The sequence below is a fragment of the Malaclemys terrapin genome, chromosome 6 (assembly GCF_027887155.1).
Source record: "Malaclemys terrapin pileata isolate rMalTer1 chromosome 6, rMalTer1.hap1, whole genome shotgun sequence".
Taxonomy (NCBI): Eukaryota; Metazoa; Chordata; order Testudines; family Emydidae; genus Malaclemys; species Malaclemys terrapin.
In genome coordinates this window covers 58,873,427-58,895,937 of record NC_071510.1, presented here as the reverse complement: position 1 = coordinate 58,895,937, position 22,511 = coordinate 58,873,427, and positions in this window count along the sequence as shown.

The window sequence follows — 22,511 nt, the reverse complement described above, 5'->3', positions numbered from 1 at the left end:
CTGAAGAGGCAAATACATTGCTATGTTTTGCATGGCAGAAAAGAGAACTTAAATCAGAGATTCAGGAGTTAAGTCCTATTTATACCACTGTAAATGAGAGCAGAATTGTAGACCTTAAAATCTTGACCTCCTCCATTTTGCTGATGACAAATCTTTCTAATGCATCATTCTCATTCAGTATAGTGGACCTCTTCACCAGCTATATTGGAATATGTGCCCCCTCCTGTCTTGGTTTTGCTCCTCCATGTCAAACCGCTCTTTCCCTGTATCTGGTGTAAGTTGTCATCCGATCCAAAATTTCTCCTCTATGGTCTCCCACAAGGTTAGTTTCATAGCCATCTGCCTGTAATTGTTGTCTTGGTTATTTTGGCCTCAATTCAGGGCTATGATTGCAGAGCACATGCTGGACCTTAGGAGATGCAATTTTTTTTAAAAAACAGCTTTGTATTTTCCTTATCTTCAGCTAGGAGCACACTGGATTGGCCCCTCAGCAGGAGTTAGAGCAGCCTTCAGGCTCTAAATTAACCAGCTAGCCATCGCCCCAAAGGTATGCTGTTGCAATCAGAGAGCATTGGGCAATAAGAAGGTTTTGGTTGGATCCACTGCTCCACATGCACTCTGCTGGCTACAGAATAGAGGTGATGTGGAGTGGTTACGTTTGCTCTATACATGAGCAGTTACTCTAACTGTATAAGTGGGTACTAACCTCCTCTGTAAAGTGTTTTTGAGATCTTTGATGAAAAGCAATGTATAAGAGCTAGGTATTACACTGTTGGAAGATGCCCTTACGTTTGAGTGAACCCCCTGTTTGAACTATGCTGGTTTTAGGGCAAATGGAATAGAGACCCCAATGCAGTTGAGAATCCGGGCTCTCTATTAACTGTCACTTAAGCGCAACTATACACACTGTATCTTTTGACATATTTAATGAGTCTCATGTTTAAATTCTCTGCCTTTCTTGCCTAATTTGTCATCCTTTTGCCTGTCCCGTAAATTCATAACTTGAGCCAAGATTTTAAAAAATGACTAATTTCGAGTACTTGAACATTTTTTTTTGTGCCCAACTTGGAACACATTAATGGGGTGTGATTTTTCACAGCTTAGCACTTTTAGTCATGATCCTTAAGGCGTCTCAATTTGAGCACCCAAAAACAGAGGTATCTCAAATCATTAGTCACTTCTGAAATTATTGGTCTTCATTTCTGTTTCCTTCAGATAAATATCTCAAAGTCAAAAGTACTTCTTGTGGGCAAACAAAATTCTACCATGCTTCTTGACTCAGAACTCCCATTTGCAAAAACTTTTGGTGATATTCTTAATCCAAAACTTTCCTTATTCTCCCAAATCTCTTATATGTACACATCTCTCAGCATATGTAAGCAATATTGTAGAGATGTTAAATCCTCAGCTCTTTCTCGTGAAATTTGAATTCATGACTTTAACTCCTTTCCTTTTTACTATTGCAACTTCCCACTCTGACTTCCCTAAGTCCCAGATCTCCAGACCCCAGAATGTGCAATATACTACTGCTGTGCCTTGTAATGTATACAAAGTGGTGTTCCCACATGACCCCCATCCTCTGACAAATTCACTAAAGCCTCCTAAGAGGTATGCTTATCCAGTGAGGTTATGGAAACCTATCCCATAATCTGGGTCAAATCAATGCATCTCACATTTTCATTTGATATTTGCAATGCACTGCTCACTAACTACATGAATGTATAGAAACTATATTGAGAGCTTTTCTAAATAACTAATAACTTTGGGAACAATCATGAGCTGTTCAAAAACAATTTGAATAGAAAAATATTAAATTAGTTAAATAAATGACTCATTGCAAACTTTTCACCAGCACTAATAAAAGGAACAACTTCCTTGATGTCAAGTATCAGGGGGTAGCCGTGTTAGTCTGTATCTACAAAAACAACAAGGAGTCTGGTGGCACCTTAAAGACTAACAGATTTATTTGGGCATAAGCCGAAGAAGTGAGGTTTTTACTCATGAAAGCTTATGCCCAAATAAATCTGTTAGTCTTTAAGGTGCCACCAACTTCCTTGATGTTCAAGTAACTATTTACTCTTTCCAATCTGAGTTATGCTGCATAATTTTAAGTCTAGTGCACATTTTGCACAGTCATTCAGAAAATCAGTATTTGGCCATGACTGGCATTTTTCAAAGTCCTCTTTTCTATAATCATTATATGAATTGAATCTTAAAATTATCAAGATGAGTGATGAGAGGATGCACTGTTCTTGGAGGCAATGGCTCCTTTAGATGTGCTTAGCCTGTTTAATGCTTGCTTTCAATTATCAGTTTTCAAATATGCCTACAAAGCTCATCAATCTGTATTTTCAAATCTTTTGGTCAGAAGTTGAAGACTTGGAAGCCAAGAACAACGCTACTAAAATCCTTGTTACCAATTATCTTTTATGTTCAGTTGGAAAGTTTGACAGGATTCACTCCACAAACTGCATGCCTCAAGTAATTTGCACGTGTAGTCAGTGAAATTATATGAGCTGATCTGTAACTATATGTGCAAATACTCATATCTTACCACATGCAAACACTATTATTCCTTCTATTTGCATTTGTTAAAAATCCACACAAAATAGGAATATCATTGTTTGCAGATCTTGTACACTGAATTGCATACTAAGACTATTTAAAAAAAATCTGGCAGTAAATGTTTCCCCAGGCTTATTAAATTTGGGGGACTTCATGTATGAAAGTGGCACAGTCACCCTAGTATGAACAAGATCAGGGTATAGCCCATTTACACTGTTGTACCAATGTGTCAGTTACACCACCATTTACATTGCTTCTGAATTTGGATCTTTGCTTCTGTAGTATTCATCCAAAATAAGAAACTATTTGGCATAAAGCACCGTGGGAATTTTACACATCAGACAGTAGACTCCCCTTTTTTAATTTATCATTCTTTGGTAACACATTTATGTTATCACTTTTATACATCTGACATAACCTAGAAAGTAAAAAAATCGATGGGACATCTTTTTTGCTGTCTGACTGTCTGCTCCTACTTGAAATCACTTCAGTCTGAAGTCTGGCCTTTATATACATGAAAGAATAAATGTGTGGTGACCCTGCCCCCATGACATCTAAGCTTAACATGAATTGAAGGGAGGAGACAAATAGATTTAACCTTACATTCGTTCTGTACAAATGAGTTTTTTCTTACTTTAAAAATTCTTGTCAATGAGCTTAACCCATTCATTTTTATATTTGATGGATGTTATTACCTCTGAATATATCAGAATTCAAAGCATCCAGAATTTTAGAGGAGAGAAGGTTGTAGCAGCTTCACCCAAGATGCCAAAAAAAAAAATGGATCTCTGAATTGAGAAGAGAATTCTTTGGAGTACTGAGAATTAGAGGTGGACAGGTAGTTTGCTTCTAGACTCTCTGTGCTGTCAATAGCTGTCTTGTAAGAAGTAATGGTTTCTTCTTGAAGAAAACATGTGGAATAAAAGACTGCAGAATATGAATAAATTACTAGGTTGCAGCATCTGGCTCAGCCATGCAGCATCTATTGGCCCAGAGGAGTTGCTAAACAGCCTCTCACTTTTTGTGTACCATAGGTACTGTACTATCCTTTTACTCTAATGAAGTGACATGAGAGAATAAATGGTAGGGATAATGTGATCCTTCACACTTATCTTTAGAGGAAACCTTCATCTGTTGAGGATGTTCTTCAGTAGGTATGAGACACGAGGGAAAATCGCCATAGTACAACTACAGCCAGCCTGGGAGTCCTATGCATTGGATTCTCACCCATTTCTTTTCCCTTCCTGATAGCAAATTGAGGAGTAGCTGCAGTGGTGAGTGGGAGAAACTATGCATGGGGGAGAGCAAGAAGACCAATGCTTCAGCATCTTAAATCTTAGCAAATGAACTGCTGTAGACTCTCTAGGGTTGCTCCTCTCCTCCCTTGTGGCTGTAGATGTTTTGTGAGATACTTATTTATCCTTTTCTCTGCTCTGCCCTCATCAAGCAGATCTCTGGGATATTGGGATGGTGGTGAGAGAAATAGTTGTCCAGTCTCCTCTTCCTAACTATCTCTTGTGAAGTTTGGGCGCATAATTCCTTCCTGGCCTGCTACATACCATGTTTTTGTGCAATACTGGGGAAATTGTGAGTGATTGGACCATTTCTGGACTCTGAGTTTAGGGTAGTGCCTGGTCCTGCAATCATCCCTGTAGATAAGCTGTAGGGGCCCTCAGCAGGTAAGGGATGGGTAGGCATGTACCTTCCAAAATAAATGAAAACACTTTTAACCCAACAGGAGGGCATCTATTTAGGTTTAACTGGAGCTAGTTGAAAATCAAAACCTCCGGACAAAAGGAAATCTTGATATTTTGATCTTTTGTTTTCATTATGAATTGGGACAAAAAGTCAAAATATTGAATATTTTTTTGAAGTTTAGAATTTTATTTCTTTCTCCAATTCAAAACTGACAAAATATTTTCATTTGACTGAAATGAAGCACTTCAACATTCCCAAGTTGAAAGTTTTTATTTTGGTTAGTTGAACTGAATTGAAATCTTCTGGCTCCATTAAATGTTGAACTGCATCCATTGGAGTTACTGCAGTGCACCATGGAGTTGCAATTGCCATGCCTCATACCCCATTTTCCCCTGAGATCCCTGGACAAACATTGTCTCCCATGATGCCCCATGGTCCTGGGACTACCACGAAGCACTAAAGCAGTTTAGCGAGAAGGGAGACTAGAGTGCATCACAGGAAATGTAGTCTGGCCGGGAAGTCTGGTCTACAGAAAGCACCTACTAATATCAAAATGAACTAAAACTAAACATTAAAATACTTTGATTCAACTTGACCCTACCCAAAACAAAATATTTCACCTAGATTCTAACAATAGAAAATAATTTTTCTCACAGAAAATTTTTACTTCGGGAAACTGCATTTTCCATCAAAAATACATTTAGGTGGAAAGTTCCTGACCAACAGCAGGTAGCACATACTGTTTTTCCCCTCATATTTTTTTAAAAAGTGAGTAAGTAGAAAAACTGCCAGCCTACACATTAAGTAGAAATATTGTGTACATCAGTTATGTCATGTTTGCCCTTGGTGTTCTATTATCACTCACATTTCTTAATAGAAAAAACTTTATAGTATGGTTTGCTACTTTGAACATCTTTTGCTAGCTCTGTTTGTTCTAGCAACAGTTCATCTTTTTGAAGTTTACTACTGCTATATTTTGATGTTTGATATGTTTTCTATAACTAAAAATAAATAATGGCTTGTAATGCTTTCATTTATGTAATTCCTCTCACACATTTTCAACACCTAAATCATAAGTATGTGTGCCAGCAAATACCTTAGCATTTCACTGTAGATGTATAATTTTTATAAGACGAGAAGCAGTGACACTGTAACTAAAACTAAGATGACTTTACAGGTCTGGGCATATAGGGGAAATGATGAGTACCTCCAACTCCCAGTGAATTAATGGGCCTGATCCTATGTGTGGTGCATCTCCCTTTAATTCCAATAGGTTTGAGTGTGTTCAGCAGCACTGCACATATTCAGGTACTCAGAGCCGGCTCTGGGTTTTGGCTGCCCCAAGCAGCCAAAACAAAACAAAACAAAAAAAAGCTGCGATCGCGATCTGCAGCAGCAATTCGGCAGGAGGTCCTTCACTCCCAGGCGGAGTGAGGGACCGTCCGCCGAATTGCAGCCGAATACCTGGACCTGCCGCCCCTCTCCGGACCGGCTGCCCCTCTCCGGAGTGGCCGTCCCAAGCACCTGCTTGAGAAGCTGGTGCCTGGAGCTGGCCCTGCAGGTACTTTAAACCCTTAACTTTCGATCACTGGTAAAACTGAAGAAAAACGCACCTTTCTGATCCATTTTAGATGCAGTGTATCTGCTTCAGAGCAAATATCTACATCTAGATTTGGGCATTTTACAATGTGCTTCAGGTAATTTTTTTTAACTTAAATGACTTGAAACCAAATGACTAGTCTTTAGTGTATCCCCAATTCTGGTGCAGCTGAAGAGGGGGCTGAGGAAAAGGTGCCTTTAAGCCTCTTTGTGCTCTCCTGATCATGAGGTTGCTTCATGCTGGGCTGGTCCCCAGGTGAAAATTACAGCGGGATCAGTGGGATATAGCGATGGAGTGTGATGTAAGAGCTGGTACACCACCTGAGGATGCCCCTGTTATCTTACTGTGACAACTTAAGCTGGGTTTAGAGCAGGGAAGAACTGCGCTAATTCTTCTCTATCATTTAAAAATTGTATTTTTAGCATGCGCAGTAGAACATTTCTGTAATGTTCAGATTGACAGCTACAGAGAACTCTAATTTAAAGTGTCATCAAATGCAAAGTAGGTTGAATTACAGAGTTATCAAATACAAAGAACATTGATTTCTCGATGGCAGCCATTCATGCAGAATCGCCCCCTGCCGCCTCCTTGAATTGAACAGTCTTTATTTTTGACAACACTGTCACAGAAATGTTTTATTTGCCTTTTCAATTTCTTTTAGTTTCTTAATGCTGAGAAATTGATTTGGTGAAGGAAGGAGGAAGAAAGGAGAGATTCAAAACCTTTTAAGTTCTGTATAGTATCCGTACGTTCCCTCTACAAAGCCAGAAACATTTTTACTCATAATTAACATTATTCTATGCTCTTTTCTAGCTACTATAAAACTCCTTGTGCCACTGTATTTAAAATTTTAAATCTACTGCAAAATAGAACAAACCAAAATACACAGCAGCACTAGTGCATCCGGGGCTCGATAATGATGGACACCACAGTCACTTGTGAGAGTAGCTTAGGGTGGAAGAAAGGTGCATTCTGATAGTATCTTTGAGAAATAACCCCTCTTATTGGGAGGAAGGGACAAATATTTGTGAGTTCCTGACTGGAGTTGGTTGGGAATTTTCCAATGAAACATTTTTCATCAGAAAATGTTGACTTGTTGAAAATGCATTTTTTCATTTGAACATGCCAGTTTTGACACAGCTTTTGTCAGACAAGGTTTTCCAAGCCCAAGTTGGAATATCTGTGAAGGGAGAACAGGATAGGTTGTTGGTTCTCATACTTGTGTAGGATGTGGGAGACCTATTTGAAGTCCCTGGTCTGAAGCAGGCAAAGCAAAGACTTAAACCTGGGTTTCCCACCTACGTGAGAGCCCTGACCACTAAGCTATTGACTAGTTTGGGGTCTCCCCATGTGTGCTGAAAAACTTCAAAGGGTCTTAGTTTTGTCCTTAAGCAAATTGGGGCCCCAGGAGAAGCTGGTTGGGTAATTATCTGATTTGGGCTGGGTGGGGTAAATATTCAGTTGGCCCAATCAACTCAAGTTTGACAAAGAAGACACAGGAAACATAGATAACGGATGGGGACCATGTTTCACAAACTTATGTCCATTTCAACAAATTATATTGCTTCCCAAAACAAAACAAAACAAAAAAAAAGCACCCAATCCAAACAATCAGTGTTTTGTTTTGAATGTGTCAGAATTAAACTCTTTTTAAAAAAATTTCTGGTTTGAAACAATTGTTTCAAAATTCTTATTTTTTAAAAAACCATTTAAAATGGTCAAAATTGAAACAAAACATTTTGATTTTGTTGAAATGTTTTCTTCAACCTGAATACAAACTTATTTCCTATTTTTTTCAAAATTGCCAATGAAGTGTGAAAATCTGTTCATTACCATCAATCATCCCTTTTTTTCATGTGTTTTTCTTTCTTTCTTTTTTTTTTTAATAGCTGCTTTCACGTCTCTTAGTGAGAGCAGTGGTAGTTCAGGGTACTAGACACTTGCCATAATTGGGCCTTACTTAACTTTGGACTGAGAAATTTTGATGTTTTAATGCCAAACAGGCTAGCTAATGCAGATTCCTCTTTAACACAATAATTGGAGCAACTCAAATCACAAGTTTCATCCTCCTTCCTTACAATTCCAGCTGGGATATCCCCCTTATATGCTAAGAGTAGAGCTGATTGGAACTTTTCCAGCAAAATGCAGTTTTGTCAGAAAATGCCGATTTGCTACACCAAAATGTGTTTTCAATTCTATTACAGATTCAGCAAAACTTTGCCAAAACACAGGCAGGCTTCCATTTGTTCCAGGGGCTGCAGCTGGGGCAGGGAGCCTGCCAGGCCCTGGAGCCCCAACCAGAGCTTTGGCTCTGGTGGGCTTCTTGCTCTGTGTCCAGCACTGGGAGTCCTACCTGTGCCAACACCCCTACAGGGAACCTGCCAGTCCATGGAGCCATGAGGATATGGAGAGCCAGAAGTAGGCTGGGAGATGTTGAAAATAGGCCATCTTTCTTGGCAATTTACCAAGAAATACACACATTCTGAATTACAAACATGGTCCCCATCCCCTACGCTATGATCTTAAATAAAGAGCAGATGCAGACATCATAGTCAGCAAATGGGTTTTTATAAGGTGAGGGCAGCATTTGTCAGATGAAATGTGTGTTTTCACATTTTAATCTCTTTTCAGTTTCCCAGACGTCAGGATGTAACCCTGTATGAGCATATCTGAGCTCAGCAATAATCCACAAGTGTTAAGAACAGGAATAATGTTTAGGATGAACAGTGTAGTATAATACATCTCCTGACATATAGAAGAACAGAATTAACTGAAGATCTGCAGTATGCAGTACTGTCCATTTTTGTGTGCTACACAGTGAATGGCCAGTAATCTTACTGCTTGGTGTGATTCTTATGAGTAGGAGACAGCAGTAGGGGGTCAGCATTTTGTAGTCTTACTGTAACAGATGAAATGACTGCTGCTGTATGTCAGATATTGAACAGTGGCCTCTGGGCTATGTGTCTTTTCATCTCAGTGGATTAATAAAATTGGAGATGTGACAGATGAGTGTAAAGATATCCGTTTTTTAGCTAGTTAAATCTACGTTCTTTGCATTTGAATGACTTTCCTACCTGTAAAGATGAAGGAAACAATCTCCCTGAAGTGATAAAAGCATTTATAACTTTTGCACTGTGATAAATGACCAGTAGTTAAGTTGCCACATGCAATTTTGCATAATGCTGTAACGCAACATGTTTCAAAGTTTTATTAAAATTGCTTTATCTCAGTATGGAAGAAGGCAGTCATTTACCAACAGGTGGTTTACAAGACACAGTATTTTAATGCCTTCATCTGTGATAACTGCTTGGTGCCAGGAGTTAGACTCTCCTGGAAGTAAATTGCTTGCTGGTAAATTCTTACAAATCCTTTGTGCTCAAGGATGAAGGAGGAGTTGGTATTTTGGACTTTGGAAATTGAAAAATGCTTTTAGTGTTCTTATATTTTTCAGAGACCTGTATTTGATCCTCTTTTAAAAAAGTTGTTAGTTACTCACGTTACATATTTTATTTGTTGTAGGGCTGTAGACCTTTAGGAATTGGAGCACTGCAGGTAGCTATGTATGCCATGGAAGCCCTCACTTTCTCAAAGCAGTGACTAAGAATAGGTCAGAGAGGGAGTTCTAGATATTTCATTCACTTATTTATTGAGGATGCACTTCTTCTGTGTTCTTTCATCTGCAGTCTTCTTTTGTTTAAGAGACAGCTGGGATAACATCCTTCCGGAAAATAGAAATATTTTATAAATATTCCCACTTGAAAACCTGGTAAACATGGGAAAGAGTCTGATGCCTAGAGGAATCTTAATTCTAATTTTTCCTCTTCCTTAAAGTTGCAAATCATTCTTATGTACAGTATTTCCCTCTCTTAGGAGGGATAGTTAATTAGAGCTGGTTAAAGTCTTTATTGCCACTAAATTGCCTAATAAAATAATTTCTTGTTCTGAACTGATCCAGATCTGTTCTGCAAAGACAAGGAGGAAATTAAAAAAAAATCCCTTTGGCAGTGTACTTATTTTGATTAATACTGACATTAAAGTGCTTCTCAAAAGCTCTAGGTGCTTTTGACAATATCAAAGCAAAATTCTATGTAAATAATATCAAAATCAGTAACACTTCCTCAGCCACAATAATGACTCAGAAGATTAAGATCAAAATGAAATGCTATGTTAGCTTCTCCAGACATTCAAACCCTCCCCAAACCTAGCTTCTCCAGACATTCAAACCCTCCCCAAACCCTAGGAAGGCCTTGCAGCAGGACCAAAAGGTCAAAAAATTCAGGCTATTTTGGAGCAAGGATAGGGAGTCTATTTCAATGTTAAGGGCCCTCCCAGAGGGGAGTATCCTGTCACCAGGCGTCTCCAAAAAGTGTAATCATCACAGAGAGGGAAAACCTCCTTTATGCTGATCTATAAGTATTGTTAAGGGTAATTTTAAGATAAATATCAAGGAGTAGACAATCCTAAGTGTCTCCTATATTGTGGAATAATTTCCCTAGGAAAGTGGTGGACCTCAGGCATTTATAGCTGTACTAGATAAATACTTAAGATGAAATACTGGCCCTGCTGAAGTCAATGGCAAAATGGCTACTGGCTGCAACGGAGCCAGGATTTCAGCCTTAGTGTACTTTAGGGAGCACTCCTGCACTGGTAGCTGAATTGACTCAATGACAGTCCAATTTTAATTTCTTTGTCTTAAGAGTTTGTTTAAAAAAGGAAATTTCCTATAACACTGCAATATTTCTGTCTGGTTATATTGTGTAATAAGCCTTCATTTTAAACAGTTTTTTAACCCTATGCACAATAATTTGTAGATGGAGTATGTAAAAATGAGTAGATAGTAGGCGCAAAACCATCTGCCTTAGTAACGGAAGTGCAATATCACTGGTATCAAAGGACTTTGCAGAAGTCAATTTAAGGAAATATATGCATTTACATAGAAAACTTTTTTCCAGATAGGGAATATATTTGAACAGTTTCATGGGCCATCATCAGTAAATCTAGGGTGGCACCCTCTAGAATGAATGATGCACATATTTGAAGTACCTATGTATTTTGTTAAGCTTTTAATGGATGGCTAGAACACCATGTGGAACTTGTCCAGTCAGTCTTCATTCCTCTATTGTTTCCTAAAATATTCATTCTATGCCCTATACTCTGCTCTGCTGGCTGAACATAGGAAAGCATCTAACAAAATAGGCCTATGGATGGTTGATTTGGAAATATCTGATTTCCAGGGTAACTTGTCTTGTCAGTATAGTTCTGACTTATTTATAGTCTCATCATTGCGGGGGACGGGGGTGGGGGAGCAAGTTAGCAGACTGGAAAAATATTTTCATTGCCATCTAGACTGTAGATGAAAAGTTGCATTAGGTTTGTAATTGCTCTGGATGAAAGCTGACTCTTCAAAAGTTTGGCCATTAAGCCAAATAAGCATCCTAAATGTTGGATGTTTATCTGAACCCCCTGGGTCTGCAAAATTGGGATGAATATCTTGCAAGAAGAGCCTTTTTTATTGTAAAATAACTTGTTTTTTTAGAGAAAAATATCAAGTACAAGTAGGGCCAGAATTTTGTAGAGAGTATAGAAACACTGTTTATACAATTGAGTACAGAGGTGTGAATCAACATGTTTTCAAATTACAGATGCAATCAAAATATCATAGTTAATGATCGTTGCACTGTGTATTTTCAACCCTCTGATATTGAACCCAATTGCAGCCCTTATGGGAACACACTTCTACTAAATCAAAAAATGCCCCATATTGTATTAGTTACAGGTACCTTTTAATCAAGCTGATTATGGAAGGATTGGGGATGGGGGAGGGATTGTCTGTCCACTACTACTGTTTAGCAGTAAATAGTAGTAATTTAAATGATGCTCTTTATATTGCCCCCTAGCAGTATATATGGAAAGTATATATGTCAGAATGTTATAGATACACCTTCACGTCTAATAATTTTGTGAAACTCCTTTGTAACTCTGTTAGCTGGTCCTCCATTACATCTGATGTGCTTTAAAATAACAGAATATTGGCGTGTACCTTGTGTAGTTGGCATTATAATAAGTACATTCTGCATACCAGTCCAAAATGTATACTGTGACTGTTCCAACCATTGTACAACCACAGTATTCATATTAAGACATTTTGATTTTGGAAGAATCTACTTGTTTGAGAAGGATTCCCTATATATAAAATGTGAAATATCTCTGGCAATGGTAATAGCTCTCAAAAGAGGGAACTTCTAAAAATATGAACATGCTATGTGACTAGATTGTCACTTTCCTTGGTGGTTTGTATTGGACAATAGAGAGACTTGCAGACTGACTTTAAAAATAAAGCTTATTTGTGTGTTTGTCTTTCTGTCTCCTTAAAAACTTACTTTGGTATTTTTATTGATGAAGAAAAACATTGAAAACAGTAAGCCATGTAATTCACTAACAAATTTACATCTAAAGCAAAATTAAAATGGAGCATTTAGTGATTGATAATTCTGGAGAAAGCATTGTACAAGTTTGGGGCCCAGAAGTATGGATTGATTGGAATAAGAGACACTTCAGTTCTATCTTTCAAATAGGAGAGCAAGGCAGGTCAGGGTATTGAGGCCTAAGTTTATATTAAGCAGATAACAGGTATATGCTGGAACCTTGTTACCCAAACCAGGTTAACTGAAACTCTCTCACTAATCTAAACATAAGAACATCCAACTTCTCTATGCTTTTGTACCTTGCTTAATGCTGTGGTATTTGAGCACTTATCTTAGTGAGCTTTTATTTATCTGAAGCCCTTCTGCAAGATAGAACCTGTCTTTGTACTTCTATGGTTGATAGACTCCAGAGAACCTTTCACCTGTGGAGCTTTAAAACTGAGCTTTTCCTAGCCTCTAGTGACTTTTTTATTTAATCTAACTCCTGGGTTACCTGACTTTCATGTCCCCATTAATCACATAATCAAGGTTGTACTGTATATAAGCTTATGCAAGCATGTGTAGCTTCACTATATAGATGGCGAAGTCCAGAAGACTGTTGAATAAAAATGATGAAGTCATGAATGCTGAGGCAATGCACTAACAATCCTCTGAGCCTGTGATCCAGCAGGCATCCTGAAATCATTCTGGGATTTTCTCCATGGCTCACCTATTTCCTACTTCTTAGTTCTGCTCTTCTCTAAAATTGGAACAGGATTTGGCCCTCTGGCCTATGAAATATTTTAGGATGACATCTGTATCTTGATAGATACACAACTTTATAATGAAAAAGAAATATGTTTACCTTATTTAAACAAAGATATAGGAGCCCCGAAAGGAAATTTTCTCATGATTGCAGCTTTATTAACTCTGATGGCTTAATTGACATTTATAAGCCTTGTGCTGGCTCTTGGCACAAGGTTGAATTTCACCCTGTGGCCATTGCACTACTAGAAATACTGAGTATCCTTGTCTGCAATACAGCATCTCATCTCAGTCTAACTCCTCTTATGCTAGAGAGTACTTTTGGCACAAAACGCATGGCATGCTATTATTCATAACACTGGCTTCCATCCTTTTGCTGACAGAGCTGGTTTCCTGGCAGATGATCCACATGCCACAAAGTAACAATTGTTCCTGCTGTCTGGTTCTTATAATTGCAGGTTAAAATGACACCATCAACTTAAATACCATTTTTCTGCCTGAAAATGTTTCAATAGCTATTGTTACAACACCTAAGATTACTATAACTGCAGAAGATAACAGAACGAAGTTTCGCTACTGTTTACTTTGTGCCTATGACAGCACTTTGTATCAGTTTCATGTCAATGTTCTTGTTTTTCTTGTACAACTATTAGCTGTTAGTATCTACTGTTTTTGTGTGTGGATTTTTCTATACAACAGTAACAGTGGAGGGAGAAATTTAAAGAAAAAAAAATGGGATTTAAAAGAACAAAGTACTGGTAGGAGGACTCACAGGTATATGTAACACATAAAATACATAAAAGCATTTTCCCAAGGATGCTTCGTATCTTGTACCTAAACAAGAAGTCGGGAGAGAAGCTGAGCCCTGATTAGGAGGTGGGGCTTCTCTGACTAGGAGTCCTGTGATGATCAACAGATGGCTCAGGCAGTGGTGCTATAAGGAGGGCTTTGGGATGTATGGCCACTGGGAAGCATTCATGGACAGAGGACTGTTCTCTCGGGATGGACTTCACCTGAGTAGGGAGGGAAATAGACTTCTAGGATGGAGGCTGGCACAACTGATTAAAAGAGCTTTAAACTAGGAATTTGGGGGAGATGTTTGGGAGATGTCCAGGTAATCTCCATGCCGGATTTTAACATTGAGAGGGACGAAAGCGAAGTAAGAGAGGATACAGCCATGGGTAGGAGCATGGACATAAGGAGGAAGGGTAGTGTAGATACTGGTCTAATAGTTGATACTGGCGGTAGAATGTCTATGCCTAATCAAGCAAAGAATGTGAGAGAAGCCAAACAGCAAAAATTAAGATGTTTTTACACTAAAATATTTGTTCTCAAATGTGTTTTATGTTTTAATTCAACTGTTCTAGAAGTAAAGACAGCAAAGTCTCACAATCATGTATTAGTTGGGTACCATGTCTGTGAATAAAGATCTGTTAGAGTTTAAACATCACTTTTCAGAAACTTAATCTGAAAATTCTCCACATTAAAATCTTCTCCAGGATGAGTTTAGGCAACACATTTTTAGATGCAAAACCTTCTTTTAGGTGGGGTAGGGACTAGAAACTTTAGAAAAAATGTCTCAGTTTTGTTTTTTTGTGTGTTCGGTTATTCTTAGAAATTATAAATATCAGAAATATGCAAATAAGTGTTACATGGTCTGATAAGTGGGCATACAACCCAGCAAGATAAGGGAGGTATTTCTATCTTTATTATTCATGTATTTTGCTTTTGTAGGACTAGAAAGTCTTTTATTTTTACCTTAATGTACTTTGAATGTATCAAATATTCCTTATTAAACTAGATAATTGGTATCATGACAAGATGTTTAAAATCCCATATATTAAAATAATCCTGGATGCCGTATAAATGAGAAGGAAAACTTATTAGATTTCACTGTTTTACAGTGTAAATGTATTATTCAAGACAACTTTCCCTCTACTGTTAATATCCTTGTACGTCAACTGGGGATTAAACACCATCATGACTACTTTGTCTAAACCTGTCTTGTAATTGTGATTTTGCTATAGATCATTTGGACCTCCTGTTCTCTAATTTGTACATCTGTGGGTGGAAGAAAAGAAACAGACTCCATTTGAAATATCTTATTTTCCTGTCAGTCAGAGGAGACTATTATCAGAGCTGCTATTGCTGGATTGATGGACTAGAGCTGATTGATGTGATAGCAAGCTACCCCGTCCTTTACTAAAAAGGCAATGTAAACACCCAGTTTTTATGAGGAAATATTAAGCCCTTCCATACATGAATTGTTGGCTTTCTATTCTCTTTGATTGTCCTGTAAAATAAAGGAACAGAATTTTCAAATGCAAATGGGTGTCCTTTGAGAGACACCCATGAAAGCTTCTATATGCATAAATGTTTAAATCCATCATGGATTCCATGTCTCTAAATGTTTAGCTGTCTCAGTTTGCTATTTATGAAAATTGCTTTGGGTGTTCTAAACTGTATAGCTGTGCTTTGTTGACATAATGGTTTTTCTCAAAAGGTTAGATATGTGTATATATAATGACACCTGCGGTGGCAAACTTGTGACCTGAACATTGTACATTTTGAAGTGCAGATGGAGCCAAGCAAAATTGGAAAACATGGGCCAAACCCGTACCTGGTGTAATGTCATCAGCTTCACTTGTGCTATATCATGAATGATTATGGCCTATTTCAGGCTATAGTTTTGGGCAATTACTCTGCAGTTGGAAAATCAAACAAGCCTATCACCTGAATGTTAAACATTTGGAGCAATGTTGGTTTTCCAAATACCGTATTGTCTGTTACAGCATGTTTCCTTAATTGTTTGTATATACGAGTTTACAATTTATCTGACAATATAATACTTACAATATTTCAAAACTGTCTAGTTCTTGTGATATTTAATGTCATCATGATACATCTTTTATTTTCAGTCCAGTAAATATCCTGGAAACCTTTTTTTCATTTTTAGAGAAACAATTGGAAATCCTATGTGTTAAGTGCTGTTCCACGTGCCTTTAAATAAAAAGGACTAATTAGATCTGAGAGCTGGGTGTTGCATTGCATTGTATGTAAATATCACCATCTTGAAATTTGTCGGCTTACATTTCTTTAATAAAACAAAATGTGATACAGATGGCAATTTCCTGGACAAACCATATTGAATTAAGTTATAGTACCTTAGCAGTTTATTGTATTTAAAATGCAAATGTTTGTAACGTCTCTAGAGGGAGGACATGCTGTTATGCTTATAAGAAGCACACAGAATCTTTTTCAGGGGAAAAGGCAATACATCACATTTATTGAAGATACAACAATTAGCATATGCATTCAATCACACCACTCTCTCTCTCACTGTCCCACCAGTCAATGTTATAGTTACCAGTCCAGAGTCCGGATCAATCTAGTGGCCAGCTAGGTTGATCATGAGTAGGGAGGAGCCGGGTTCCATCAGTCACGATACGATGCTCTGGGGAAGTCTTGGCAAGATGAACCCGAAGTTTCATGGCAAGGCACCCTGTTTATATAGTGATTTTCCAATGAGTTTTGCACCGTCGTACTGTAATCAATTGTTGTTTGAGTGCTTGTTTTCTTAAATTGTCCTTCTCGTTCTTTATCTTGTTCTTTCATCAAGTTCCTCAGGGAGTTATTCCATGATGGTTTTGATCACTGCTATCTTGTCCCCATTGATTGATGCCTGTCTCATCTTTAGAGTCCTCAATCTGCCCTCCTCTGACTTTTCAATAGGGGCATGTTTCAGCCTCCTGGCGCCCTTGTGTCTGTCTCTGGCTCCTCCCTAGACCATCTGGTTCAGCAATGGGCTTCACACTTACCTCTTAACCCACACATTCCTCATTCACACACACATACATTGGCCAGATGTCCCGATTTTATAGGGACAGTCCCGATTTTTGGGTCTTTTTCTTATATAGCCTCCTATTACCCTCCCCACCCCCTGTCCTGATTTTTCACACTTGCTGTGAAAACAAAACAAAACAATTAATTTACACAGAACATTTTGAACAGGAACATCAATTTGCAATGCAAAAGAAAACATTCATGGCATTCCTCTACTTACTTTAAAATGCAAAACCTACAACAAATTGGTGACCCTCAAAGGATCTGTATCTGTCTTGAAATAAATCCAGACACAGATTCTGGCTGATGTATCTCTACCAATTGCCCATTAAACCATTCCCTTCTGCTATTCAAAAAGGGTGGCTGGCAGGATATGATCAAATCATACACCAATACATTTAATATATATTGTATTATTATTTTTTATTCTTTATTCTAAATTATATAAAATACAAACATAAAATCCTACTACTACAATGCCTAATGTAAACCCTGGGAAGTGGTGAGAGTTTCAAAAGACTCTCTCAAGCAATACGCCAGCCAAGAATGCACTTTTAGTTGTGCGGGTGTGTAGGAAATGCTTAGGGGAGGGGAAGAATGAAAATCCCCACCTCTGGACCTAACCATTTGAAGCTACGCCCTGAGGAGAAACCCATTGTCAGCTGATTACTTGTTCCCATGGTCCCAAGAGCTAAGGCCCAAATGCATAAATCTGTTACTCTGATTAATGCGACTTTTTCTTCTGAGCTAAAGATGTTATTCACTTGTAACCACAGAAAAAAACCTATGTGGGGTTTGAAGGACTGGCTCCAACCAGTGGAGTTGGGGTGATCTCTGGTAAGCTCTCCAAGATATAGTCAGGGGTATATAGTACCCTTGTGAATTTTTGTTTATCTCCTGTGACCTGTCCATGACTTTTACTAAAAATACCTCTGACTAAAATGTAGCCTTACTTATTAGCACCTGGGAAAGTGGGTTTTTTTTATTGTTTTAATGTTCTCTGTAATGTTTTCACCTTAAGAATAAATATGCTTGCTTATAAAGAGCTGTGTGGTATGCAATAACTGAGCAATTATGGTGTTTATGGCCTCTGAGAGGAAAGCAAAGTAGGCCTGTTTAGGGAGTATATATGCAAAAAAAGCAAATGAGATTTTAGGATTTGTATCATACTGATGGCTCATCATACTCTGATCGACCACTATATCTAGAACGCGCTCGCTCTCTCTCTCTCTCTCTCTCTCTCTCCTCTCTTTTGTGGCTTCCAAAGGATAAGTCACTGGCTTGTAGCAGAAATACTTAATATTAATACTTAATATGGATGCACTTTGTATTATTGAATCTATTTCCCCATGTTAAGTATCCTCACAACTTCTATGGGTCATCTCGATTATCACTTCAAAAGTTTTTTTTTTCTCCTGCTGATGATAGCTCATCTCAATTGATTGGCCTCTTACATTTGGTATGGCTACTTCCACTTTTTCATGTTCTCTGTATGTACAAATATCTTCTTGCTGTATGTTCCAGTCTATGCATCCGATGAAGTGGACTGTAGCCCACGAAAGCTTAGGCTCAAATAAATTTGTTAGTATCCAAGGTGCCAAAAGTACTCCTGTTCTTTTTGTGGATATAGACTAACACGGCTGCTACTCTGAAACATTGCATTTCTGTTACTCTTATCTTCAAGGGCATCCAGATCTTCCTGTATAACATTCTTATTCTCCTCTTTACTGATGCTTCCCAACTTTATATTGTCAGCACACGCCTATGTTTTGTGACAAGGTCATTAATAAAAATATTGAATAAAATTGTGTCCAAGACAAATCTTTGAGAATCTCCACTAATAACTTCCCTCTAATCTAATAGTTCACCTTTCAGCACAACCTGTTCCCTTCTTCTGTTGAGCCAATTCCTTATCCACCTTACAGCCTTGTACCAATCCTCACTTTCTCCAAATGTAACTAATTTCCCAAGTGGTACTATATCAAACTCTTTACTGAAGTCCAAGTATATTAAATCTACTGCATTTTCTTTATCTTTCAAAAATGTTTTGAGAAAATAACTGATTATCATGTTAGTCTGGCATTATCAACCTGTGCTGCATTATATCCATTTTCCATTTACCTTCAAAATTTGTTTTAAAGACTTGCATACTACTGAGGTCAGACTAACAGGTCTGTTAATGCCAAGATCACTTTTTCCACCCTTTCTTAAATATAAGTCCAACATTGGCTATTGTCTAGTCATATAACAAATTATATGCACCCCTCCCCCACCTTTTGAGCTCATTAAGCACTTTTAAGTTTTTCTTCAATTTCAGATGTGGTAACTTCCATTTCTAGATGCTCACTTCCATCAGCCATCCTGTGTAAAATAGTCTGAAATAATAAGGTGTAACCTCAGAAACGTAAAGAAAAGGCTGACTGCAGTTAGCTTTAGTCCTTGACGTTGGCAAGAGGCTGTACCTAGTTTGCCTGTGTCTCTAAGAGACTGCTGTCCCAATGGGTGATTGCTGGTACAGGAGGCCTTAGCCATAAGATCATAGAATTTTAGGACTGAAAGGGACCTCAAGAGGTTTTCTAGTCCAGTCCCCTGCATACTAGACAGGACTACATACTAACTAGACCATTCCTGACAGGTGTTTGTCTAACCTGTTCTTAAAAACCTCCAGTGATGGAGATTCCACAACTTCCATAGGCAATTGGCTCCAGTGTTTAACTATCGTGACAGTTGGGAAGCTTTTCCTAAAGTCCAACCTAAACCTCCTTGACTGCAATTTAAGCCCATTGCCTCTTGTACGATCTGAAGAGGTTAAGAATATTTTTTCTCCCTCCTCCTTGTAACAACTTTTTATATACTTGAAAACGGTTATCATGTCATGCTCAGTCTTCTCCTCTCCAGACTAAACAAACCCATTTTTTTTTCAATCGGGTTGTGTTTGTGTGTTTTCTACACCTTGAATCATTTTTGTTGTTTTTTGCTGGACTTTTCTCCAATTTCTCCACATCTTTCCTGAAATGTGACACTCAGAACTGAACACAATACCCCAGCTGAGGCCTTATCTACGCAAAGTAGAGTGAAAGAATTACTACTTGGGTGTACTGCTAATGCATCCCAGAATGTTTTCCTTTTTTCTTTTTTTTACAAAATTGTTACTGACTCACATTTAGCTTGTGATCCACTATAATCCCCCAGATCCCTTTCCACAGAGCTCCTTCCCAGGTATTTCCCACTTTATGTGTGCAACTGATTGTTCCTTCCTAACAGGGCCGGCTCCAGGCACCAGGCAACCAAGCACATGCTTAGGGCGGCACCTGGTAAGGGGCGGCCAATCTTGGGGTGGTGGGGGGCGGCGCAGCATTCCGCAGGGTTGCTCCGGCGGCGCGGCGCTCGGCGGGGGGGGGCGCTCTGGCGGCATGGTGCTCGGCGGGGGGGGTGGGGAGTTAGAGACAGCCCTGCTTCCTAAGTGGAGTACTTTGCATTTGTCCTATTGAGTTTCATCCTATTTATGTCAATCATTTCTCTAGTTTGTCCAGATCATTTTGAATTTTAATCCTATCCTCCAAAGCACTTGCAACCCCTCCCAGCTTGGTATCATCTGCAAACTTTATAAGTATACTCTCCATTCCATTATCTAAATCATTTATGAAGATATTGAACAGAACCAGAAGGGAGTGCGTGGAGTGGGGGCGGGGGTCTGAGGGCAAGCATCCCCGGGCACACTGTAAAGTCGGCGCCTGTGCTTCATCCTCTGGAATCTCCATGTCCCCTTCTTCACTGGCAACTGGTGAAGGGGACAGTGTAGGAACCAGCTGTGTTCACTCTACAGCTCCAATGCAAGGGGAATCCCCAGCTGGAAAGAGATGTTAGCTCTTAAGCCCTTTGCACAGCTCTGGTGGTGTGGGGGGAGGAGCTTGCACCAGAGCTTGTAGTTGAGCCTACTTTGGTTTAAAGTAAAATAGGTTTCTATAGCTCTTCCTGCCTATGAAACAGTTGAGTCATTCTTTGTCTTCATATCAACCATTGCTCACGTCCTTGTGCTGCTTGGAATTTTAATTCCTGCATAATTCCTGATTTAAACACAACCACAGAATGTTGTATATATTTCTTAGAATATTTTTTTAATTGCAAAAACCCTTGAATTACCTGCTCACTACTTTGTTCTCCCAGACATTTTCCTTTTAAGACCTACCATGTATGCTGATCAATTTAGCCTGTTTTTCCTCATGTGCTTTGACTTTGAGCTACTTCTTCCTGACACTTGACTCCTGTGCTGCTGCATCTCTCATTGAAGTGGATGCAGACAAGCCTGTGATGTGCACGAAGAATGACAAAGGCCAAAGGAAGATACGGTCACTATTTTGAACGTTTGGTTTTTCCACTGATCCATCAATAAAAGCAGTTGCGTAATATGTTATTTCTTACCTCATGGTATCTCATGGCTCCTTTTCATTTTGCTTCTGTCTTGACGTTTCATGCTGCAGGCAATTACTGGCTACAGAGCTTTTCATAGGTGGAAAGCAACAGAGAGTCCTGTGGCACCTTACAGATCCAGACTAACACGGCTACCCCTCTGATACTTTCATAGGTGGAGTGACTTATGGCAGATGAAAGTACAGACTTCCAATTTCAAAGTAAAACACTAATTTAAAAGCTGAACCATGTGTTTGAAATGAGCACATTATAAAATATGTGATATTGCAACATATCTGACTTTCTTAGGCTTGCTTTCCAAACTTACTTTCCAAATTAAACAATATAGTATGTTGTTCTTGAATATGATACACTGGATATGATCTCTAGTTATGCTTCTTTAAGCATTAGAGGAAAATTGAATTAACTACTCCATTAGCTGAAGAATATCATAAGTGATGCAGCCAATGACTGAAGAATGGCCCATTGACTTCAGTGAATAAAATACAGTAACTTATAATACATTTGTCTGAAATGGATTTACCACTCTCTGAATAATTTTTGTCCCAGAGAGTGATGGATAAGTATTAAAAAAAAAAAATCTTTCCATTCCTGTTCAGACAGTTATCCTCTTTGAAATAAAAATGCTGAAAAATGTTAGAATTCATTTGAACTCACCTAAATACAATTCAAATTCATACTTATCATGAATGTTTAAAAGAACTGTACCCATCCTACTCAATCCATAGGATTGTCAAAGTGTCACAAATAAGGCAATCTTCTTTAGATTTAATCCATCCTCTATTTGTCTGGCGCGCTCTCTTTCTCTCTCTCTGTGGCATGGGATAAATTAACATATACATCTCAGGTTTTTTCCTTTTTATAACATAGGGATACTATTTTCTCACGGAACACCTGGGGTACTGTGAGGATTAGCTAATCTGAGTCCACTCAACCACACCTCTCTCAATATTTAAAGAAAATATTTAGAGCTAGGTTGTGCCTTTGCTGTAGTGGGGTTTTCCTGTTGTGGTGGAGGAAAAAGAATCTGACCCTTAAGGGTTGCGACACTGGCTTTACGAGTAGCGGGGAGACAGAGCAACTATTTTTTTTTTCTTGTCCCTCCTCAGTCTTGTCTACTTCAGAATTTTAGCTACTGGTACAGTTGGACTAGGGTAAACTACTGTAGACAGTTTACACTGGTGCTGCACCAATATAAAATGTGC